At 41.2% G+C, this 26,279-nt stretch overlaps 1 pseudogene; it reads right to left on the bottom strand.

Moving 5' to 3' along the window:
- Positions 1–1,042: 1,042 nt before the first annotated feature.
- Positions 1,043–24,348, bottom strand: LOC130848851 (40S ribosomal protein SA-like; annotated as a pseudogene).
- Positions 24,349–26,279: the final 1,931 nt, after the last annotated feature.

Raw genomic sequence — 26,279 nt, 5'->3', positions numbered from 1 at the left:
CCCATGGCCCCTGAATTGGAAGCACAGAGTCTTAACCACTGGACCACCAGGGAAGTCCGATCCATGGACATTTGGACTTTTCCCAGTTTTTGGTCATCATTGCTGCTGAGAACATTCTTATATGTTTGGCGTGCATCTGGTTGCATTTCTTTTTTATTTTGTTTCATTTCATTTCATTTTTAATTGAAGTATAGTTGATTTACAATGTTGTGTTAATTGCTGCTGTTCATGAAAGTGATTCAGTTATACATATACATATACATATATATTCTTTTTTTTAAATATTCTATTCCATTATGGTTTATCATAGGCTATTGAATGTAGTTCTCTGTGCTATACAGTAGGACTTTGTTGTTTATCCATTCTATATATAAAAGCTTACATCTGCCAACCCCTACCTCCCACTTCATTTCTCTCCCAACTGCCTCCTCTTTGGCAACCACCAGACTGTTCTTTACATCCATGATTCTGTTTCTGTTTCATAGATAGGTTCATTTGTGTCATATTTTAGATTCCACATATGTGATATCATATGGTACTTGTCTTTCTCTTTCTGACTTACTTCACTCAGTATGACAATCTCTAGGTCCATCCATGTTGCTGCAAATGGTATTATTCTGTTCTTTTTTATGGCTGAGTAGTATTCCATTCTATATGCTATACATGTACCACATCTTCTTTATCCATTCATCTGTCGATGGACATTTAGGTTGTTTCTATGTCTTGGCTATTGTGAATAGTGCTGCTATGAAACAGGGTTCATGTATCTTTCTGAATTATAGTTTTGTCTGAACATATGCCCAGGAGTGGGATTGTGGGATCATATGGTAACTCTATTTTTAGTTTTCTGAGGAACCTCCATATTGTTCTCCACAGTGGCTTCACCAACTTATATTCCCATCAAGAGTGTAGGAGGGTTCTCTTTTCTCTACATCCTCTCCAGCATTTGTTATTTTAAGACTTTTTTTTTTTTTTTTTTTTTTTTTTAGAAACTGTTTATTTTCGTCAACCTATTTCCATTTTAAGAATGTGGAAGAACAGCTTAATATGACTCAGTGGTTGATCCTACCCATTCAGCGGCCTGAGCAGGGGGAGCTGCAGACCAGTCTTCAGTGGCAGACTGAGCTCTCGGCCTTCAGCAGGGGACTACTGAATAGGCACAGAGGACAGCGCACCTGCACGGCTTGGGACCAAGTCCACCACCTCAGGCTGAGCAGCAGTGAACTCAGGAGCAGGAACAGACCACTCATCCTGACATTCCTCCTTGGTCACAGCTTTCTCGGCTGCTGCCTTCTCTCTCTTTTCAATCTCTTCAGGATCCCTGTATAAGCAGAGATGGGGCATGCCTCCCACGTGTGTTCATGGGAGATGGTGCCATCCATGCGCAGAACTTCCCGGGCGAGCATCCACCACATCAGATCCACTGAGTGAACTCCCTTGCTGTTGTACTGGATGGCAATGTCCACATAATGCAAAGGAGAATCTGTGTTACACAGAGCAATGGTAGGCAGGTTAACGTAAGAGGCCTCTGTGAGAGGCTGGTGGTCAGCCCTAGGATCAGTAACCATCGGAAGTCTTGACTCCAAGAAACCTGCCTGGATCTGGTTAGTGAAAGTTTCAGGAATGAAGCAGCCATCAATAGAAGTGGCTCCTGTGGCAGCAGCAAACTTCAGCACAGCTTGCTGGTGGGTATGACACTGACATCAGCTGGGTTTTCAATGGCAATAAAGGCGTGCGCTGCCAACAGAATCTTCTCCCCGGTTCTCTTCAGATTTATGATGTAGATGCCATCACTTTTCCTTTTGTAGATGTACTGTTCCATTTGGAAGTCAGAGTTGGTGCCATCTAAGTGGGTTCCTGATACAAGGAATTTGAGGACATCCTCCTCCTTCATTTGCAGGACATCAAGGGCTCCGAACACTGTGAAAGTTTCCCTTTAAGTTACAATGGGAATCCAGAACAACGCCCTGTGGACCTGTCTGGGTAGTGCAGAAAGCTATTTGTAGACTTTTTAATGATGGCCCTTCTGACTGGTGTGAGGTGATACCTCACTGTAGTTTTGATTTGCATTTCTCTAATAAGTAGTGATGTTGAGCATCCTTTCATGTGCCTATTGGCCATCTGTATTTCTGGAAGTGAGATTTAAACTGATGCTGAAAGGGTGAATAGGACTTAGCCAAGGTTTGAGGGCACTGCGTGTGCTTGTGTATGTGTGTTGGCACACATATGTGTGTGTTAATACAAGGAAGTAGTTCTGTTTTATACATGAGAGCAAGGTCAAGGGAGTAGGGTGGGCAGGACAAGGACTGTTGGTAGAAAGGAAATGGTATCATATGGTTGGAAGATTTCAATGAGCATTTTCATTGTTTTAAGGTGTCAGGACAAGGTTTTGAGAAGCCTTGGAGAAGTACTCTAGGAACTATGTGATTGGGGTAAGTATTTCCCACATTCATGGAAACTAGAAAATAAAGCTCCCTGAAGGAAGAACCAGGTCTTTCTGCTCACTCAGGAAGTCCCCAAGCTTACTGAGTACCCAACTCATTGGTGACTTTTAATAAATATTTGTTAAATGTACAAATGAATAAATAAATAAGAGGATGAATGATTATCTCAAAAATTATCTTGGTTGTGCCTTTGGCCAGATTTGCTTTGCCATTTTCCCAGAGCTACTTGGAGACCCTTGCAAGCTCTGTAAGTAGCCCTGTTCTGCTCAGCTTGGTTCTAGAACTGATCTCAAAAAGCAGCTTTGAACTTCTCAGGTCTGTTTCCATTCTGACCTAAGTCTTTGGAACACACTGTGAGTGCAGATGTCCAATCATGGAATAGTAAAATGCTCTGTGGTTTAGGGACTTAATGTGATAGCAAAAAAGAGGTTTGCCACTGTGACTGGTCCCTTGTAAATTCTCTAAATTTTGTTTCCAAGGATGACCTTTTAAATCCCATAGATCATCTTAGATTATAGATTCCGTCTTTCAAGGAGATCATAATGGTTTAACTCATTATGGTGGTGGGAACTAACATTTTTATAGTAACTTTCAGTTTTCAGAATGTACTAAGGTACAGTTTCAGTACTTTATTTCATTTTGCTATTGTTACTATCTCTCTTGGACCCATGGGGAAACTGATGTTCATAGGTAATTTGCCCAAGATCACAAAGTAGCAAGTCATGAAGACAGGACACATTTATTGTTCTTCAAGGACTTTTTTTTTCTTTTTTTAAACTAGTGTTTTAACAAACTTCTAGTTTGGGACCTCAGGTGATTTATATTTGAATCTTTAGTTTCCTTGTTTGCAGCTAGCAAAGATAACAGTCAGCTACGCTAGAACTATTTCTCATGATTATGGGTTTTTGTATCATATCTGGGGACATAATACTTAAATTTAAGGAGATGAATGATTCTACAATAGCATAATTTCAGGTGTCATGGTAGGCTTATTAAAGAAATGTCCTTGTGTAAGAGGGCCTTTTCATGGTTCTCAAATTTTATGAGAGCACAATATAGTGGAAAAAACACTAACTGGGAGCTAGAAACCCAGGACAACCCACTGTACTTTCTGTCTGAGTCTCTTCCTTCATAAAATAAACCTACTGTTGTTCCATTTCATCACAGGGTGGTTGTGAGGATCAAGCACTGAAGTTTTTTTGAAAGTACTTTGTACACTCTATATTATAATGCATGCTATCATAGCTTATGGTTGTCTTAAGTATAAAAATACATTAAAATGTGTCAACTTACCTTAATAAATATTTGTTGAGAATAAAAAGTTCAATTCAGAAGTATCAACAATATGATTTCTAATTTCTCTGTTGGCTAACTGGTCATGTTATTTAAACTGTTCATCTCCCTGTCCACATACATGGTTAACAATAAATGATCCCCATAACTTTCATGCACGATATACCGACAAATGGGAAAACAAGTTGGAAAAAGATTTGAGAAAGGTTGTGCTGTGGGATTACCACTGGTCTTTCCAAGTTCCTTCCTTTTGGTGTACACAACATATGTTTCTTAAGGAACATATTAACACTTAAATATTAAACACTTAAGGAAACCTTTCCATCTTGTCTTCATGATAAGGGGCAGTGAATCTAGTCCCTGTTCTCCTACGGATCAGAATGGTAAATAGGATAAATAGCCTGAAAGATGAAATTCATAAGGAGGAACAGAAAGTACATGGGTATAGGGAGGTGGCATTTAGGGGACAGACAATTTGGTCTTCCTACAGGCCAGGATGGTAGAATAAAATGAAGAAAGCAGAAGGGAGAATGAAAACATACTTAGTTCAAGTGTAGGAATTACATAGGAGAGGAAGTTGGGACAAGACAGGAAATGCAGCCAGAAACTGCGTGGTGCAGGGCCTTAACAGGGAGGGCAAGTAGTTTTAAGTTGTTTCTGGAAAACACAGAGGAGCCGGGGAAGGGGCTAATTCAATTAGCATAACATAATAAGTATATAATAAGCATAATAGAGTGTCGCTATGGTAAAAGGTGGGGAGCAGGAAGTGTTAAGTGTAATATAGTCTTATAAGCTTCAATTTGCTGTCATTGTTTTATAAAGAATTTGTTATTTCTCTTTTTCTCTTTCTCTCTTTGAATAAGCCTCATTGAAGAACAAAACTCACAAATACACCACCAGGATAGAATTTAGAAAAACAGGAAACATGGGACCAGATTTTTAAGTCCTATAGTAGGTAAATTTTTTTGTTTTTGTTTTTGTTTTTTTTATCAGATTGATGTCAAAGGAAATGAAATCTTTATAACTGCAACTTTGATCTGCTAAAGAATGTTTTCTCAGTGTTTTTCCACCCCACTTCCAAAGCTAAAACGAAGGATGTTTGCGAGGGGCTTGATGTAAACTTCCGGTTCCTGCGGCACCAGAACTCCACGTGCTGAGGCACCCTTGTCTAGACTCCTGCAGGCGCTGTCTCTGTTAAGTCTTGTGTGTGAGTGCTGGTGGACACCTCGCTGCGCTGCTTCTCCTTTCTGGGAAGGAAATCAGGCAGGCAGCACCTTGCTGAGGCCCTGAGCGTGGCTCTCCCACCACCCCACCCCTCCCTCCTGGGGTGGTAAGCCCTTTAGAAGAATGCTGAGGTTTGGGGCCTCCACCTGGAGGTACCAGCAGTAACTTCAAGGAGCTAATGAATAAAGTACAGTAACAAGAATAAATCCCAATGAGCTTATTAAAAAACTGAACCGCATCTTTGGCAAGGGCAGAAACTATTGTCTGGGACTTGTTTGTCGATTTTTCTTCATATATCCCCCACCCACCCTTTCAGAACAGAGAGGTTAGCAACAAAGGATAGATCTTCAAAGCTCCACACAGCTGTGATTTATGCTCCACTTGGAGACCTTAGCAAGGCTTCTCATTGGGATTGTACAGGGTTCCAACCAGTCTCTGTTCCAGCGGACCTCCTGGGACTTTTGCTGTGGTGTATGTGGAAAGCAGAAGTGCTCTGATCCAACTCCCATCTCTTTTGCAAAAGCTTATTTGTAATTGCTTTGGACTTTATGAAACTCTCCCCGCACCAAAAGTAAAAAAAAGAAAAAAAAAAAAAACAGTTTCAAGTGCTGTAACTCTTCTATCATGGGAATATGTATCACAAACAGTGTGAGATTACCCCCAAATTGCATTTTTCCCTCCCTAGGGGAAGATCGTATTTTCAGAGCTCTACAGGGGTTAAGGTACCTTTTGAGAATGCCAGGGAATTCTTGCTTTTTCAGGGACTTGCATCCTCAGGCGGGGTAGTTGCTCAGTCCCTAATTGGCGAGTTCTAGTTAAGACCTACGTTAATGATGCCGGTGTTGGAGGGTGAAAATCACAGGCAAAAAATACATAGGAGACAATCACAGGTGAAATACCCGCTTGGAGAAATGTCTGGTGGTATCTTCTGAAGCTGAAAACATGCCCGGAAGCTGCACTTTCAGGTGTTTATAGCCAACAGAAAAGCACTGAAAGACTTGTTTGAGAATGTTCATAGCAGCATTATTCATAATACCCAAATCCTGGAGACTACACAAATGCCCCTCAACAGTAGAAAGGATAAATAGATTACAGCGTTTTTACACAATGGAATAATATACAGCATTTAGAATAAATGATCTACAACTAAATGCAACAACATGGATGAATCTCAACAAATAATGTTAAGTAAAAGAAGCTGAGCACAAAAGAATACACACTGTAGGATTCCAGTTATATAAAGTACAAACGAGCTAAACTAATCAATGGTGTTAGAAGTCAGGAGAGTTTTTACTCTTGGGGGGTGGGGGGATGGTGTGGGGGAGGTGTACAGTGACCAGAAGAGAACATAAGGGAGGCTTCTGGGGTGGTGATTAAACATGTTCAGTTTGTGAAAGTTGATTGTGCTCTACATGTGTGATACACACTTTTTTTCTGCATGTTTATTATAATTTGATAAAAGGTAAAAGAAATCACGGGGGTGGTTAGTTTCATTCTGTTATGTGATCACCTGGTTAAACTCCAACCTTAAAAGTCACCTAGGAAGGGACTTCCTTAGTGGTCCAGGGGTTAAGACTCCAGGCTCCCAATGCAGGAGGCCCGGGTTCGATCCCTGGTCAGGGAACTAGATCCCACATGCTGCAACTAAAAAGAATCCGTATGCCATAACTAAAGATCCCACACTTGGTAGCGAAGATGCTGAGTGCTACAACAAAGACTTGGCACAGCTAAATACATAAATAAATATTAAGAAAAAAAAAAGTCACCTAGGAAAGGTATTGCTGTTGACTGCAAGAGAGAATGGAATTGGGCACTAGGTCACTGCCACCCTATTAGCACGATTCAAGATGAATAAACAAATGAACCAAAAACTAAAACTGAATGTTTTAAAGTCCCACCTCACCCCACCCACCTGGTCTCTAGACCTTTTGCCTGTGTGTAATCAGAGGGTACCAGGTGTGCCCCAGTGACCTGGTGACCCAAGAGAAAGATCAGTTGTGGTGCTTGCTCAACGTGGCATCACAGGTGCATCAGTGAAACCAGATGAGGGCATCTGTGCTTTTACAGCAAGTGGCTTTTTTGGCTGAATTTGGTGATCTCCATATATCACCTCCATCATCACCTCTGGTAAAAAGAAATTCTCATCTTCTCTTGAAATCCAAAATATTTACTTTTCCTGGAACTGTCCCTGCAAATTCACTTTAAGAGCTTTTGGTTTGGGTTTTTTCCACACCTATATCAAACAATATCTTCCAACATGGCAAGCATCTTATTGGAACACTTCAGAGCAGACATAAAGTCTATTTTATTCCTATCTTTTCAATATCTTGGGATAGGACTTAGATTTGTTTGTGCCCAATCTATAAATATCTGAAGACTGCTGTATGGAAAAGGCCCCTGTATTATAGTTACTTCCTCACGTATTCAATGGATATTTACTGAGTATCTACAATGCTAGAGGCACTAAGGGAGTGAGTACACTTGGGCAACCAATCCCTTTTCTATCAATGGATAGCTATTTAGCCTGTCTCTTCTCCATCATGCTAGTAAAATTAAAAGAATAAATACATTTAAAATTATAGAATAGCAGTCAGAAGCATGGACTCTGAGAAAGATAAACTGGAGTTTGAATCCTGGCTCAGACACTTGATAGCTACGTGTTCTTGGGCAAGTCCTTTAAAATTTCTTTAAGCTTTGGTTAAGATAGGAATAGAAGTTGCAACTACCTCATAGGTTTTTTGGCAAGGATTAAATGTGATCAGATGACAAATTCATCTTGTCCTAAATTAGCTGCATGGCTCTATTTGAAGGAGCCAGAGGCTTGTTTCTTAACTGTACTTGCAGTGAAAATAGACAGCATTTCTTCCAGATCTCAGGTCCTTCCTATTGGTTCTTTATGGCTGTGTGCTTTGTGTCTAATGACTCATACCTCCACCTCCTCCAGAGGACTGTCCTTGGCTTTCTAGAGCTTCTTGGTCTACATACGAGTTAGTCAATGGCTGGTTTTGTGGAGTATGAAAGCCCAGATTTCTGGCCTTGAGAGGGGACAAACTCTGAGGCTGTAATTTATCCTCCTGATCTCCCTGTGGGTTTAGATTGAGGCTGGGAATTTTCCTGGGCACAATCTTGCTTGACTACTACTGATTCTCTGTTCTTATAAGTGATTTATTCCACTTCCTTATCAGTTTCTCCTGGAAACACTTCCCTAATAAGTTAGTTGTATATGAAACCTCATTTCAGGGTCTGCTTCTGAGAGCCTGATCTAAGATGGTCCTTATTGCCATATATAAACTAAAGTAAAAGTTTTCCTGGGCAGTAGTTGTATTTGGGATGAGAACAGATATAACCATTAAGTGGAGTGGTATATATATATGGGAGTGGCTGCCTGTTTTTCTGTAAAGCAATTCACAAACGAGCTCAAGATTCACCAAAAAATATTCTGATAGTACCACAAATTGTTCCATTCAACAAATGATTATTAAGCTCCTATTATGTGCCAGACACTATACAAACTAAGCTGTTTGTATACCTGACCCACAGAAAGTGTGAAGTAATAAATGTGTATATATATGTGTGTGTGTATATATATATATATATATAAAATACTATATTTTGGGATTATTTTTTATGCAGCAACAGGTACCTAATACAAATAGCAAGGAGGTCCATTTGGTCGAAGTGAAGTGATCCAGGGGAAGAGCAGTAGGAAAGGAAGTCAATGAAGTAACTGTTGGGTAGGGGGAACCAGATCTCATCTGTCAAGACTCTGATTTGGTAGGTTTGATCCAATAGGGTTGGAGTCTGGGCATCTCCATGACTTTAAAACCTCTGCAGGTGATGCTGCAGTCATGGTTGAACAGCACTGAGAAGAGAAATGGTGCTCCTATTGCAATGACAGCACCAACAGTGAGGTTCGCTCTACCCCAGTTCAGGACTGTTTGTGACTGGAATCATCTATATCATATTTACCAGCAAAAAGATCTCAAAATTTAAATGATTTTAGATGATGAGTTTGTGAACCAAATGTGGAAAGCCCATGTATTTAATTTTTTATGCTTCAGTTGTTCCTCCCAGGTAAACAAATGAAACAAAGAGTTACTCCTTTTATTCCTATTTCTTTCTCCTTCCTTGCCGCCTCCTCTTTATAGAAATGTTCTCCTTTGGCTGGAAGCTCCCCTGAAGTTGACTGTGCCGGTTTTCTCATCATACTCGGCAAGGTCATACCCTATTCCTAGATCTCGTCATTATTTTTCCAATTTCCTTTGATCCAAATACATAGTTAACACCAGTTATTTCTTCCAAAAGCTCTCCAGATCTAGACTGCAGCACTCTTTGACTGTGTCAGGCCCTTGATGAATTCTTTAACACCAAATAAAACACATTGACAGTTTAGAAATCAAGGAATATATGTTTTGTGAATATCAATAAAGATTTTCTTAAGAGTAAAAAGTATTACCCTACAGGGCATGATGGAATTTAGTAGATATTAATAATGTCATTATAGTTGTGCTAGTTATACAAATATTAACTACTCCTTATTGAGAACCATTAAGAATTTCTTTTCTTTATGAATTTGCCATGGCCTCCCTCAATTATCTTCCTGGAATTGTCTCCTCTTTAAACATTCTCACCCTTAATTTTGCTAATTCTTATCCATCTTTCCAGTTTCACCAGAAATATCACCACTTCTAGGAGGCCTTCCCTAACTATCATGATAGGATCCAGTATTCCAATTTGTGCCTCCCCAGCACCCTGTACTTGCCCAGTATGACACTTACCATGCTTTAGCTTTTCAAATTCTCTCTCTTCTCTCCAAGATCTGAGCAATTTGAGAGGAGAGACCGTGCCTAGTTTGCTTAGTCTGGTGTCTTAGAGTCAAACACCTTGCCTGACACCTAGTAGATGACTGAAAAATCTGTTGCAGCTGTGTTGGAGGAGGTCATTGAGAGGAGGCAATCTCTGGTTGGCCTGTGAGCTAGACCTGAGCAATCAGAGCCTCCTCACCCTCTCCCCTGTCTTTGGAATGTATGTCCCACCTGCTATTCCCATACTAGTAGTTGTCTCAAGGATGTAGCCTTGAGAGAGTACGGTATTGTCGACACCACCTGGACAGAACATGTAACTAACCCCAGTTAAGGCCTCTGTATAAACATTTAAGATTCTGGCAGGCGGGGGCCAAGATCTACTCATCTTGCAGCCACCCAAGATAAGCCCCATATGTAAGTTCCCTTGCTTATTGAAACTGCCACATACCAGTCAGGAGTGTTCTGCCTCTTTCTTTGGTCTCTCCTTGCCCTCAATGTATGGGGGCCTGCTCTGAATCTTGCCCAGGGAACTCCCGAGGTTGCACACCAAAAGGCAAAGATTTTCTTATAGCCCAGTGCCAGACACTGGGTTGAGCTCTTTACATAGTTATTTTTTAAAACATTATAACAACTCTCCAAAGTATATATTAGTCCCCATTGTGCAGAAAAAGAAGTGGTGACCCCAAATGGTTGTGAGTCTAGTTTTTATAAGTGGCAGATTTACGATGGGAGTCAGGACTGTCAGACTCTAAAATTTTGAACCACTACCTTAGACTTTCGCTTACAGGAGGTATTAGGTCATTGGGAAAGTCAGTGGAATTAACTGCTAGGTTTTAAACCTATGTGACAGAGGAGCTATGACCCCATTTCTGAGATTGGCATTTTGGCTTGCTAAATCCCAATTTAAAGGGTCTGATGTAGTTACTGTTGTTGCCTCTTCTCTCTGCCTAAGATGCAATCTAGCCCTAACTGCTACTCCTGGCATTCATTCATTCACTTACTTTCTCAAATTCAATAGACGCTTGTTGAGTGCCCACTATATAAAGGCATTTGACTGGGTGCTGGAGCCTCTAAAATGAAGAGCCACAAGGCCTGCCTTCAAGGAGCTTATATTCTGGTAGGAGGAATAGGTAGAAATAAATAAGTGCAATGGATTGTCACAGTGGATAGTTAACCTTTGTAGGTTTTGCCTGTCCTGGAGGTAGCATTTCAGTTTTTCTTTATGGAAATAACTCCTTTCCTGTTAGTCCATGTGTATCATGTGGGGCTGATCCAGTGGTTGGCAGGCAAAAGACACTGGCTGGCCAAGCAGAGCCTTCTAAAGACAGATCACATCCGTTGTTTGAGGTTGGGGCATGTTTCAGGTCAGGGCAGGATAGGGCATGAAAGCCCCCGTCAGAACTCTGGTGAAACTCTCAGGGAGGAAGCATCTTCTTTCTGCTTGGGTTGCTAGAAAAGTAAGATGCAGCTGGGGAACTACTCCCAGAGAAATTTTGTCTGTGATGAAAGTCAACTCAGAGGAAAGTAGAGTCAAGAGGTAGAAGAAAAGACAAAGGCCTGATGATGTTGTTTGAGCACTTGCTGTATTATTATATTGACTTAAATTGCTTTTGGTTGGGTTTTTATTAATTACAATATAAAGAAGCATGACATAAAGGGCTGGGGTGGAGGAGAATAAAAGATCATGTGGTCTTTCAAGATAACAGAAATGACCTTGAGCTTATTCCATAATTTGTATAGATTAGCAAATGTCCATGGACTGCTCAGTCAAATTTGAAAAGAAGAGCAAAGAAGGAAATTCATTCTACCAGATATGGAAACATATTAAGCCATGGTGGTAAAAGCGATAAGTAGTAAAAGCAAGTAAAAGCAAAAAATAGTGTGAGGAAAAGAATGGGAAAATAAATCCATGTAATCATGTAATGGAACAAAGAATTAAAAGTAGACCCATGTTTATTTGGAAACCTGGCACCACAAATGTATATGTCATTGGATTGTTTAATATATGGTATTAAGGAAATAAGGTCACTATATGGAAAAAAATTAAGACAGATTTCTATATGACACTAAAAATTAATCTTCCAGTAGGATCAAGGACCTAAACATGAATGGAGTTATAGCTAGTGGAAAAGAGTGTCTTTGTGAGTTTGGAGTGAGGGAGGTCTTTTAAAATAAGACCACCAAAGCACAATTCATAAGGCAAGTAGTTGATGTATTTGACTACAACAAATGAGAGAAGTTCTTTTCAATGAATGCACCATAGATCAAGTTAATAGACTGGTAATGACCAGGAGAAGATATTTTCACTAATCAATATAGCAATACAGGATAGATATCTAGATTAGAACAGAAATTCTTACGATTTAGTAAGACAGATTGGGGAACTCAATGGAAAATGTTCAAAAACAGGAATGGGTAATTCATACTAGGGGCATCTGAATAGTTAACAAGGATATGAAAGTTTGCTCAAATTCAGAAATCAGAGATATGCAAATTATAATAACAATGAAATACTATTTTATACTCAAAAGAATATCAAAAATTAGAAATATTGGTGAGGACTTGGGGACACTAGAACTCTTATGCTCTGCTGGTGAAATGTACATTGGTGCAGTCATTTTGGAGAATAACCTGGAAGCCACTAGCTAAGGTGATGATTGTGAATATACCTTATGACCCAGGAACCCTAGGCCTGAGCATATACCCTAGAGAAATTTTCACACGTTACCAGAAGGGGGAATGTACAAGGATAGTCGTAGGAGCTTTGTTTGTGGAGGCAGAGAGCCACAGGCACCAAAGAGGAGAGAGAAAGAAACACAATGAAATTTCCAGCATAATACCACCTAAGTCTATTGAAAACACATGTACACACCTCGCACTGTATATTTTTCAAAGATGATCTTCCACATCTACATACATACAGAACATATATTTACACAGAAAGGCATGTACGTATATACACTTATCTCTATCTGCCTATTTATATCAAACACATTAATATGGGTGCCTTTAGGGTGGGGGAGGGGCTAAAAAAGAGAAAGAGAGGGAAATGTTACTGGAATCAGGTATAAAAGGAGAATAATAAAATAAAATAAAAACATAAAATAAAAACAGATAAAAATAAAACAAAACAAAACAAATAAAATAAAATAAAATATGAGCGAAGCCCTGCACGTGCTGATAATGATAGAGTGCTGTGAACTGGAGAGTATAATCAACTGAACTCTTTAAGTATATCAGGTTCAAAATAAAATTATAATTAAAATTTAAAATTTAAAAATGCCTTAGGTGAGGAGAGGGTCAAGAATATGTCACATGAACTCTAGTCTCATCCCACCTGGGAGTGGCATGGGACCTTAACTGTCCTTAAAGTGACATGGAGTAGATATTGTATTCTTCTAGTTACCTCTCTGTGTAGCTAGAGTGAAATTAGATCTCAGCTATAAATCATGTTCCATGCTTTAAAAGGTAACACAACATGAACTTGGGGTTTTTGCTACTAAGGTTAGATAGAAAGCAATTGCTATTTTTTAAAAAAGCAAAAAACAACTTGTTGAAAATCAGTATGTTTATTGTCTAAATCTTTGGCCTGAAATCAATGCTTCTGATTTAGTAGTCACCTACAGTTTGGGGTTTCCTAAAATAGTCAGTGGTATGCAAGTTTCTGCTGTCCTCATTAGCATATGTAAATTGTACTGTTTTCCTCCAGGTTTGAGATAAAAGAGTCACACATCATGAAGAAAACTATTGGGTTCTAAATTATATCTAACATTCCTTTCTGGTTTTTGTACCCCGAACCTAAATCAACACATTCTCATAGGACACATATACCTTTTCTTTACCTGAGACAAATCCAAACACACCATCTCTTTCAGCCATGAAATAAACCTCACAGAAACACAAGCAACATGATCAAGGACCTAGCAAACCATATCAAAAGATGTCCTAAGGAAGTGCTGGCCTGGGAGCTCAAGGACTTTGTCTTGTTCTTTGCTGTATCCCTATGTATATCATAACACCCAGAACATAGTAGGTGCTCAAAAAATATTTATGGAGTGAGTGAATATGCAAATGAACTCACACACACACAAGCACACACCTATTTGTCTTTAGTCTGTAACCGTCACAACTCACTTTTTCTTTTGTTTCTCCCTTTGAAAAAATTATCCAGTGAACAAGCTCTTTACTAAAACATCTTAACGTACTGACATCTGTGAGAGTTGAGGAGGAGAATAAAAAGAATTACAGAATATAGCTCTCATGGCTGAGAAACTTATGATCTAATAGGGCAAATACATACGAGAAACACATGAGAATAAGAACAGGAAGTGTTTTAGCTCTACACACCACTGCTTGGAAATTTATGAGAAAGAGACAGAGTGGGTGGATGGCTAGGAAATTGGGGGGACCACCTCTCAGCTGGCCTATACAAAGCTCGGGCCTCACAGAACAGTCTAGGGCTTTGGGGAGTGGAGGAGGTTGTTGGGAGAGCTGGCCTGGGGCAGAATCTTCACAAAGGTTTTCTTGGGGAACCAGAGTTTGAGCAAGTTGCTGGTGGGGGCCTCACTGTTCTAACCAGCTGCTAATGAGAAACTGGCTCTTTGATGCCAGGAGAGGCTGCTGAGGAGGCATAAGTACTTAACGGGTTTCAATTGAGCTTCTGCAGACGCATCCTCTAAGGAGTGGAAAACTCCATTCCAGACCCAAGGAGGCCAAAAGCGTGCCCATATACGTGAACAGGAAAATTGTGGCAAAAAAGCCAATAACACAAGGATGGAAATCCTTAGCTTTGGGTCCAGGGAAAGCTTGGTTTAGCAATCACTGTGAGTGAGTGGAACAAGCTCAACCAACGTCAGCAATTCGAAGACATCTGGTCTTTATTTTTGGACTTTTGTACACTGAGGGGGATTATGGTTATACGATGTAGAGGCCATTTAGTTTTGTCAATCTACAGAATTTCTTATAGTAGAAATCCCTCACACTTAGAATAGAAACTTGTTCTCTGAAGTCTCCTTGAGATTTTCAGATATTAACTCTTCATTCCCCAGAGTGATGTTCTGAGGGACACTACTTGAAAGAGATGTTTCTAATAGGGAAATTGAGTCATGGAGTAGATATGTGTTTTGCCAAAGGATAATCTAATATTCGGTGGAGCCCCTCAGGAAATTCAGCATCCCATGACTGCCAAAGTAATGCTTCTGTTCCGTTGACCTTCATTTCTTTTCTCTCTGCTTTGCCTTTTCTTCTAACTTTTGTTTATTGTTAGTCATTCCCTAGCTGGGCTTCATCTAGAAAAAGTTATTAGTCTGGTAAAGTCATTGATGGTCCAGTGTTCACTTTCTACCCATTGCCCTTCATATCTCTTGGCCAAGGACCTGGTGCCTCCCCCAAGCCCAGTTAGGTCTCTCATCTTCCTCCACTTCTTCCACCCTCCTGTCCCCATCATTCCTGACCTTCCTTACTTCCGCAGTTAATACCTGTGTTAGATTCCATTGCCCAGGGCTCTAATGGGTGATTGGTGATTTTAGATAGTTTATTTGTAGCAAAGCTGTTAATGGCCTAAAAATGGCTCACAGGCTTCCTCCACCAGATAACATTTACATTTTCATTGGGGATTTCAATGTCAAAGAAGTCAATGGAGCATTCCTGCACCTTGGCAGTCTTCACTCTCGATTTTCTCCCGTCTGGCTGCCCACTGAACCCACCTGCAGTGCTGGCACCTGCTCTCAGACTGTGCCTCCCGCAAGCTGGTCGGGCTTCTCCTTTTCTCATTCCGGTGTTTTCCGTGTATGTGGTGTTTTTCAATATCCTAGGAGCAAAGGGCACAAGAAAAGCCAGGTAGGAGGAAGAGGGAGAAGGAACATGGCACACTGAATAAAGGGTCAGGCCCCCAGGCTGAGGTATTCAGTCTGTGGAAAGAAAGGCCCATTGGGTACCAATGATATTGTTGTCCATTAAAAAAAAATCCATAGGCTTTTTAAAAATGCATTTTCAACTTAATATAGCAGGAGCAGCCACTCTGCCATGCAATTCCTGAGGATTTATGGCTCGTTGGGGTTAATGGTTTGAGGTGTTATTCTCTTCTGTGCCTCATTAATCCCCAGGAAGTGCCCGTGCTGAGGTGGCTATTTGGCTCCGGCGGGCCGCAGAGGCACCCCCGTGCCTATTCCAGCTCCACGGTGGTGGCCAGCTCTCAGCCCTTGCTCAGCTTTTTGTCTGCCCTACCTTGTCCCTTCCAGCCTGGGCTAGTGGCCCTCACAATGGCTTGGGCTCCAGGTGAGTTTCAGGACAGATGGCCGTCATCCTTCTTAGATACTGGCTTCCATGGTGTGACTCAGTCCTGGCCTCATCACCCTCTTGTATCCCAGAAAGTTTGAAAAATACAAAACTGTCCCTGTCTGAAAAAGTGGAGGTTGGGTGTGCCCCTCCTCATGCTGTGGGGGATGGGAGACTGGTCGATGGAGGGGGCAGAGCTGGAAACGGGGCGGAGTCTCTCAGCAGCACAACGTGCTTTCTGATGATCAGAATTTATTACACTTTGTCAGGGAAATATGACTTTTCAAACAGAGGCCACAGTGTGTATAAAGCATTCTGTACCTTTCTGTCCCATCTCTCTCCCTTCCACCAACATTAACTGAGCACTTCCTTACTAAGGTACTAGTGTAGATATTGCGGACACAACCAGGAACAAGAGTGACAGAGCTCCTGGCTTCAGGTTTTCTACATTTTAGTGTATGTTTGAGACGTGTGTGAGAAGGCCTGACAATAAACAGACATTTAGTCACTTTACAACCCTGTGACTCAGGTAGGACAGGTGTGCCTCTACCCATTTCACAAAGGGGAGAGCTGAACCTCCGAAGAGGTTGTGTGACCTGTTTCAGGTGAACCGGTTCACTCATTCATTTGTTCATCTGCCAAATAGATTTATTGAGGGCCTGCTATGTTCCAGATCATCTCCTGATCTTTTGCAATGAAAAGATGACTAGGGAATGAGCCTTGCCTTTCAGGGCTCACGGTGTAATGGGGAAAGAGCCACAGAAACACCTTTGAATCTAGTAACTGCTATGATGAAGCCTGTGCTTGCAAAGTGAGGCCTTGGATGAAGAAGCCCTGAGTCTACCTGAGGAAGTCAGGGAAGCAAGAGACAGAACTGGGCCCAGACACAAGGCGAGGGCCCCCTCCTGGTGGCAGCGTGCAGAGAATCTGCTCAGTAACATTTGTTGCATTAAATTGAGCCAGGTTTTCAAGGTCTGGCTTCACCCTCTATTTTTTTTTTAATATTTATTTATTTATGTATTTATTTAGGCTGTACCAGGTCTTAGTTGCGGCATACAGGATCTTTTAGTTGCGGCACGTGGACTTAGTTGTGGCATGCGGGATCTATTTCCACCATCAGGGATCAAACCCGGGTCCCCTGCATTGGGAGTGTGGGGGAGTCTTACACACTGGATCACCAGGGAAGTCCCCACTCTCTGGCCTGAAAAGGTTCCAGGCCATTGGAAATCCTATGTTTACAGTCAGCAAAAAACCCCCTTCTCATTCTAAACCAAAATAGAAATTGCTCGTTCTACTTTTGGTCAGGCTTCTTCTTTTATGTGATTCATTAAAAGCTGAGTAGCTGCTAAGTTCCAAGACAAATGGCAAATTATTTCTATCTTATTTATTAAGGCAAAATGTCCAGAAATTCCTGTGAGAGTCTGCAGCATCACCCCTCATCTTTCCTGTATCCCTCCCCTGCCTCTGTTAGACTAGTCTCAGTTACAAAGTACTTCCACCCAACCCCCACTATAGCAGTATCGAAGGAGCCAGAGAGTAAACCTAGGAAATCTGGGTTTGTGTCCTGGGCCCACCATTAGCTAAAACTCTGACCTTGGGTAGATCGCTTAATCTCTTGGTGTCTCAGTTTCCTAAGCTATAAATGGGAATATAATACCTGTCCTACCTTATACCATGAGTCCTTCCGAGGATTCAATGGGCTCCAACACGTGGCGCAGATTAAGAAGGAACAAAACTCTTAGGACACGTTAGGGGATGTCAGTACTATTACTATAGCACGTCTGCTGACTGAGGAGATGCTAGCCATTTGCTAACTTGGCTTGTTTTCTGATGTGAGTAAAAGGGTGTTGGACTTCGCATATTTCTTTAGTGTCCAAGGGCTGGGATGTGGCCCTGGCAACTGAGAGCAAGCATCCTCTTTAGCATTCTCTCCAAGGGTCAGGTTCCCACTTAGAGGCTCAGTTTCCCCAGTCTAATAAATTGTAACAAATTGTCTCATTTTTCCCTGATAAGTGACGACCCCTGGCTGCCTTGTCTCCTTTTGGGCTGCAGCGGCTTCCACGGGCTGGCAACTCCAGCCCTCCTGGGCTCGGGCCAGGCCTGGGCCGGAAGACCGCGCGGGAGATTAGAATGAGGGTTATCCACACCCTCTACAGACACCCTCTCATGTTCAGTGTCTGCTTGGCTGGTGTTAAAGGCAGAGGGAGCGCTGAGGATGGGTGTGTGGGGGATGGAGGAAGGAAAAGATGGGTAGGGAGAGTTCTATTGCCAAGCTTTAAGGGTTATCCAAGGAAAAGTGGGTTGAGGGGAAAAGCAGAGAGGGAGGATATAGTAGCCAGAGCCAAATATCTTATTTGAAGAGATCAAAGAGAGATGAATTTCTTTTATAGATAGAGTGACCATGTTGTCCAGATGGAAAACTGTGACTGTGGACTATGATCAAACAGGTATCTTTACGACAACAAGAAGTGCAGTTTAAAAATAGCCTGTCTGGGAAAATTCTGGAAGACTGCTTCCTTCTATCTACGGCCTCTTGTAACTTTAAAACCTTGTTGAGTGTGGTTTTGCTTTGAGGCACAATTGGGAGGTTTGTGTTTGGGATCCTCCTATTTCTCCTTCCTTTCTTTACTTTCAACAAATATTTATTGAGCACCTGCAGTGTGTGGGACAGGGCCAGATTCATGGGTTTGAAATCTATGCAGTTGCACAGGGCCTCCACTTAGGAAGGCTGTGCTTGGTTTCATGTACTACTGCTGTTGTCTTGAAATTTGTAATATTTCTTGAACAAGTGGCCCCAAATTTTCATTTTGCACTGTCCCCGTAGGGTACCATATTAGGTGCTGGAGATATAAAGATGAAAAGATACAGGCTTTTCCCCAAATTTCTCCCTGGCTATCATCAGCTCCCTGCCTAGGCAACACCCTAGGTGCTGGACACAGCTCTCCACATGGTCATCTGCTAAACACTGTCTTAGGCAACCGGGCCTTTGAAAAGCTCCTTCTTAACTAATTGACTATAAAATGTTACAAGTTACATAAACTTTTTTCTTGTTATAAAAGTGGTTGAAATCACTGTACTAAATTTGAACTATGCAGAAAAATATAAGGAAGAAAACATAAAGTAATCCATGAGCCTATCATTCTTATGCCCTGGTCATCTCTGGATGGTGGGATATTAGATATTTTCAATTTTAATTATTCTTATTTATATTCTCAAATAAAAGTAGGATCTTAACTGTGCTTGCAATTTTATAAGCCTGCCTTTTTCACTTAAAGTTTCATTTTTTTGCCATTTCCCACATCATTAAATAATTTCCAAAAATACGGTGTTTTATGTTGGTAGCATTCTATCGCATGGACATGGCAAGATATATTTTCTTCCTATTTGGGGATGCCTAGGTTGTTTCCAGTTTTTGGCTGAGGCGAATGTCACTTGGATGAACATCCTTGTATGTAAATCTTTGTCTGCTCCTTTGGTTATTTTCTCGGGATAAATTTCAAAAAGGAGAATTACTGGTGAAAGGGTATGGAGAGTCACATATGCAAATTGTTGGCAAGTTTTACTCTCACCAGTAAGTGACTGAGAGGACTTATTTCATTTACCTTTCAATACTGGCTAATTTTATTTTCTGAAACGGTTGCCCAAGTTTACAGGTAATAGCATTTCTTTGATTACTTATTAGATTAAATATATTTTCCACATGTTTATTGGACACATATGTGCCTCTTTTATAAATCGTGTAATCACATCTTTACTCATTATCTTATCAGAGTGCTCCTTTTTTTTTGTATCTGTAAGTTAGTTTTTAAAACATGTATTAGGGAACATGCAGAGTTAGATATGAGTGGCTGATAACAAATGCATATTTAATACGTCATTTCTGCTAAACATTACTGTTAATAATTCTTTGAACTTAAACAATTATTTTCTCTCTAAAAACTTTAGTGATATTCATTACGGGAATGAGTTACTGCAAAGGAAGTGAAATTCTTATAACTGTAAGAATTTCTGCAAAGACTGAATGAACATCCACCAAGAGTGAGGTGGAGGGGATTCTTGCACTAGGTGAGAGGTTGGACTGACTAGGTGATGTTCAATCATTTTTGATTCTTTTTCTTTAATTTTAACGGTAAAATTTCAAGTATCTGGCAAGGGCCCTTCCAATCCTAATCTATGAGTAGTTACCTCCAGGTACATCCAGGCCTTCCTGGGTCAAATACTTTATCCCACTAAATAACAGCATACTCTCTGAGCTAAAACGAGATTAAGTTCCCAATGGTATGATCAAGAGGACCACACTTCAGTGTCATGCGGTGTCAAAAAGAAGGGCTCTAAGAGGGCTGTAGAAATCAGGGAAGTCCTTGTGGAGGGAGGGAGCCTTGACTCAATCAGTATGTGCAGTAGAGAGGAGTGTGAAGGCTTTCCAGGTGCAGAAAACAACAATGTGACTTGAGGATTACGAACCTGGCCTAGGTGTGGCCCTGCATGTTTGTCACCAGTCAAGTCAGGGCAAAAGGTGATTGACTTGGAAAGTCAAAAATTCCTTGCAGCATGAAGTGAGAAGATTGTTTCCAGAGCTAAGGGCATCTCTAGCTGGGGATTCCACAGTGAAATTCAGGTGTTAGGCTCACCTGTTTTGCTTAGAAATACTAGATTAAATTTTGTAGCTCTGAGGCCTTGGAGGTTTAGTCATTCTGAAATAAATCCAAGAGAGCTGAGGCCTCTTCTCTTCCTTTCCCTTCCCAGTTGTTTCTTCCTGATCTTTTATTCACCTTGTTAAAAGTGTTGGCAGATCCAGTTAGTTACAAACAGTGAGTAGCAGTTGCCTTGCTGGAAGTGAGCTTCAGCTTCTCCATCTGAACTTTGAGAAGCTGCTTTCACAGTTGGAAAACTATCTCTTTGTTACAAAGATGAGTTCTGTTGCAAAGGAGGGAGCCTTGGCATCTGGGCTGCCTGATGAAACAGGGGCAGCTTATACCTCGTTAACTCAGTTAACAGAGAAAGGTGCTGGGTTCAGTTCTCACTCGAGCCAGTTCACGTCACCCTGTTCCACACATGGTCCTAATTTACACTCCCTAATCTGATCTGTCAGTTTACACAGTCACTAGTTTGGGGGGAGAGGTGTAGGTGCTTCAGCACGCACCACTTTCTCAACTGTGTCTCATGTAGTTGGTGTGCCACGAATCTGGCCTATGAGTTTTTACGGAGCTACTGCAATGTACCAGGAGCTGCACTAGGTGCTGAAAATGTGAATTTGATTAAGGTACTCTCTGTCCAGTGGATCTGACAAACATGTGAAAGACAGCATTATACAAGAGGGGGTGGCTGGGAAGGCTAAGCGGCAGCCAGGGGTGTGAGATCAAGGCTGGCCATTACAACGTGGACAAAAGGCGAGAAATAGACAGGGATAATGTGAAAGGCTGCATGACCCTCAGACTCCATTTATCTCAAGATTTGTGGATTCAGGTAGCTTCCAAATGAGTTTTGTGGCTTCACTTTTGGAATATCTGAACAAGTACCAGAAAGGAAGGTGATGTCTAAACACCAGCCTCTGAGATTCTCCCACACTGAGTGTCACTGGGCCATCACATTCTTCCCTCAAAATACCCTTTCTAGAGAGCTTCAGGCTGAGTTTTTCCAGGGCACTCAGGGGCTTTTTTTTTTTTCCTCTGTATTAAATACCTTTTATTTTTATTTTTTGAAATGTAAGTATACTTGATTTACAATTTTGTGTTAGTTTCTGGTGTACAGCAAAGTGATTCAGTTATATATGTATATATATATTCTTTTCCATTATAGTTTATTAAAGATATTGAATATAGTTCCCTATGCTATACAGTAAGTCCTTGTTGTTTATCTATTTTATATATAGTAGTTTGTACCTGCTAATCCCAAACTCCTAATTTATCCTTCCCCTTCTTCCTCCTTTGGTAACTATAAGTTGGTTTTCTATGTCTGTGAGTCTGTTTCTGTCTTGTAAACAAGTTCATTTGTATCATATTTCAGATTCCACATGTAAGTATATGTGTACATTTAAATTTTTTTTTTAAATTTTATTTGTTAAACTACAGTTGATTTACAATATTGTGGTAGTTTCAAGTGTACAGCTTCAGACTTTTTTCCATTATAAGTTATTACGAGGTATTGAATATAGTTCCATGTGCTAAACAGTAAACCCTTTTTGTTTATTTTATATATACTGGTGTGTATCTATTAATCCCATACTCCTAATTTATCCCTCTCCTCCTCTTTCCCCTTTGGTAACCATAAGTTTGTTTTCTCTATCTGTCAGTCTGTTTCTGTTTTATAAATAAGCTGATTTAGATTATTTTTTTAGATTCCACATATAAGTAATATCACATGATATTTGTCTTTCTCTGCCCGACTTACTTCACTTAGTATGATAATCTCTAGGTCCACCAATGTTGCTGCAAATGGCATTATTTCATTCTTTTTTATGGCTGAATAGTATTCCATTGTGTGTGTGTGTGTGTGTGTGTGTGTGTGTGTGTGTATAAAACATCTTTATCCACTCATCTATTGGACATTTAGGTTGTTTCCATGTCTTAGCTATTGTAAATAGTGCTGCTGTGAACATAGGGGTGCATGTGTCTTCTTGAATTAGAGTTTTCTCTGGATATATGCTCAGGAGTGGGATTGTTAGATCATATGGTAACTCTATTTTAAGTTTTTAAAGGAATCTCCATACTGTTTTCCATAGTGATCGCACCAATTTACATTCCTCAGGGGCTTTGTTGATGCAAGAAGAACATTTGGGTGTTTCACCAGCACCAAGAAAAGCAAATTTGCTTATTAGTCCCTGTGGCTTTTAGGTCTGTCCACAGCTATTGAGGGTTCAGTTTGGAAGGCAGCCCTTTAATCAGCTCAGCAAACTCTCACTGCATCTTATTGTGGACACCCTTCCAGGTGTAGAAGCCCATCTCTTCTTTCTTCCTCCTGGCTAAGCACTGGGGGTGTAGTCATGCAGTTTCACTCATCTAGTCCAGCTCCAGCCCAACATCTTCTACATGGGGCCCTTTCTGTGTTATCCTGTTCCTTCCCATCCTTTATCTCTTACATAAAAAGGCAAACTGATTTTAAAAGCTGTTACCCATCCATCACAAGGGTTGAGTTGACCACTTGAATGCCTTTCTCTTCTTCTCTCCTGCTTCCGGGTATGACCTAGAAGGAAAAGTTTCCCTGATGATAGGATATATGAAGAATGTGGGTCCCTAGCTAATGCTTCTCTTTATCCCTCATAGGGACATATATCCTTCAAAAAGCTTTACCATAATAATAATAATAATAATAATAATAAATTTATAGAACATATACCACCTGTTAGGTACTCTGCTTGGTAATTTAAACACATCATCTCATTAAACATACCAGTACCACAAGGTAGGAACAATTATTATGTGAGTAAAGTGAAGTCTAGAGAAATTAATAACTTACAGTAGCTGGTAGGTGGAACAATCCAGATTCAAGTCCAGGTTTTTAACCTCAAGCTCTGCTTCCAACCACTATACCATCCCTCCTCCAAATACTTCCAAAGATTATACACACTCAGCTGCACACCCTGGAAGGAACAGTGTTGGTCTCAAAAACAAATGTTTCTTTCTGCTTTAATTTCCTTGATAAGTCCAGATCTTTCTGACCAGAAAGCGCTTCTCTTTCCTCAACTCCTTGTGGCTTTTTAAAAGCCTAACTATTGAAAAAGTTCTTTTCTATTAGAAAAGAAGTAGTTTGTGACTTCCCTCTGGCACCATCGAATGCGCTCGCCCCTCCTTCTCTTCTCCCTTTCTCTTCTCTTTTACTTCTCTGAGTGTGTGTTAAGCCCCTGTGGTATGCAAGCAAACGCTATAATCCCTCTAGCACCCCTATGAATACATCTGTGATGGTAAGTGGAGGAAGGATGGTCCAAGATTAATTGCCTAGCGGGGAGAAGTGGGTACAGCAGCTTTTCGGCTGGGCTCTTACTGTGGGTGGCACCTTGGGGAGTGCTGTCCTTCAGGATTACGTTAGCAGTTGCGTACTTCCCGCCCAGGCCGGGAGAACAGATCCCACTAGAAAAGGAAAAGAAAAGCTGACGATGGTATTTCTTGGGAACTGGCCCGAGTGTGACTGCCTGTGAGAACATCCATTGGGCCAGAGGTCCTGGACTGTTTCACGGCGAAACTCTGCTCTCACCTCCCAAGCGCGGGAAGGCCCCGGAGACACCGCACGCCTCCTCCAGATGTCCCCCAGCGCCTGTAATCCCGGGGTGCGTCAGAGGCCTCGCCGTCGCTGCTGCCCGCAGTATACATTCCAGCGCCGCAAACACTCGCTCCCTGCGCTCCCTCCTTTTGTCTGAAGTTAGTCCTGGTTCGTGTTGATACTCTTTACGTACCTTTGCAGGGGAAGCTGCCAGCTACTTGATAGATTTTTATGTGCTGGAGGAAGAGACTCTGCCCTCCAAAATGCCTTGCAGAAAACATGATGGGATTTCTCTAGCGGAAGATTTAAAGCTTTCTGTTTAAATTCCCAAATGCAAATGCTAACTGAAATTCACACTATGTCACTGAGAACCACCCCACTCCAGCACCACTTACTGGATTTCAGAGGTGGAAGTGAGGGAGGTTGCTGGGTGGGGCTCACTCACAGGACCACAGCATTAAGGGAGAGACCCAGGACACTGAGAATTAACTTGCTGCTGACTTCTCATCTTGCCCCACATGGACATCTGTTTCCATCTATTTCCTCTGCTTACCCGTGGCCCCAGTGAATAAGGGGTAGGAATTCTCACTTCTGTCCTCCCTTCAATGGACAGCTGTATAGAACAGTCCCCTTTCTTTAGTTTTCTAATGAAGATGTCTCAACATCCATGCTTTTCGCCTGCCCTTTCTAGACCTGAAAGCAGGAGACAGGCCAGAGCGATATGTTCTAGATCCAGGGGAGAGGAGAGTGATCATGATGGAGACCGTCAAGAGAAATGAGTCTGGCTTTAGGCTACAGGGGACACTCAGAGAGAAGGAAAATAGAACTGAATTGAGGAAAGAATGCTTTCCTGAAGGAAGACTTAATGTCCCTGACGGCAACAAAACAGAAAATCCAGCGAAATATTCAACCCCTAATGAAAATGGCCCAGAAGCAACAAAAAATGTGAAATGAAAACACAATCATTTTTAAAACAGCACAACAATTCCAAGAATAGTTTGTGCTTATCAGCTTTGCGCCAGCCTGCCTCATGTGGCGTCTCCTCTAATCTTGGCTGGATCGCATTTCTAATCTGGAGACCACTGCTTTGGGTCAGTGAAATTAAAAAAATTTTTTTTTAATTTTTTTTTTTTTTTTTTTAGTTTTGGGTTGAAAGAGAGTAAGAGCTGGTCTTTTGGTTTTTCTCCAAGTCCCCAGTGGCTTCTTCGGTCAAAGAGCACACCCTCAGAATGCGAGGGAACTATTGATTATGGGTCCTGAGTTTGTCTTCTTGAACTTTTATAGATAGTTGGCGGTAGCTGGTGAATGTGCCTCTTTGGGTGGGGTTTATGCCTAAGCCAGGAAGAACATAGGAAGGGAGGTGTCTGTTACTTGGCACAAGAAGAATCTGTGTGGGGCAGTGAAGAATGGGCAGAGTTTAGGAGAGGAGAATTATGCATGGTTCTGAGTTTGCTTGGTTTGAGTTTGAGGGATTTGAGGTGCTCCCCGCCAAAAGGGATGAGGAGCTCAAGCAAGGTTCTGGGAGACATTTCTCTCTAAGCCAATTAGATTTTCATTGCTAAATTTCATTTGCCCTGTCTTTTAAGACCCAGTTCAAGATATCATACCTCTGGAAAGCCTTCTCCAGATCCCTTAGCTCATTGGGCATGTGTGCGCACGCTTTAATTTAAAGCCCTTTTAAAATTATAAAATAAAACACAAATACAGAAAAACCAAAGAAAACAAATGAAGGGGTTAGTGGATTGTTAAGGCAAGCACCGGTTTACCCATCACCCAGATAAAGAAAGAGCACCTTGTTAGCACCAAAAGCCCTCCAAGGGCCCTGCCCCTGAAAGTAACCACTATACTGACTTCTATAGAAATCACTTTCTTCTATTTTTTTTAAGGGGAGAGGGTATAGTTACTACCAAAGTGGCATCTTTAAGCACTATAGTTGAGTTTTGTCCATTTTTAAAAACTTTGATATGTCTTTTAAATCTCTTTAAACCTACAGTTCTCCCTTCCAAACTTTTCTCTAACAATTAACCTGTTGAAGAACACA

Source organism: Hippopotamus amphibius, chromosome 3 (assembly GCF_030028045.1).
Source record: "Hippopotamus amphibius kiboko isolate mHipAmp2 chromosome 3, mHipAmp2.hap2, whole genome shotgun sequence".
In the NCBI taxonomy this organism is placed as follows: domain Eukaryota; kingdom Metazoa; phylum Chordata; class Mammalia; order Artiodactyla; family Hippopotamidae; genus Hippopotamus; species Hippopotamus amphibius.
The sequence above is the reverse complement of the archived record's forward strand: the minus strand, read 5'-3'. Positions and strand labels throughout refer to the sequence as shown.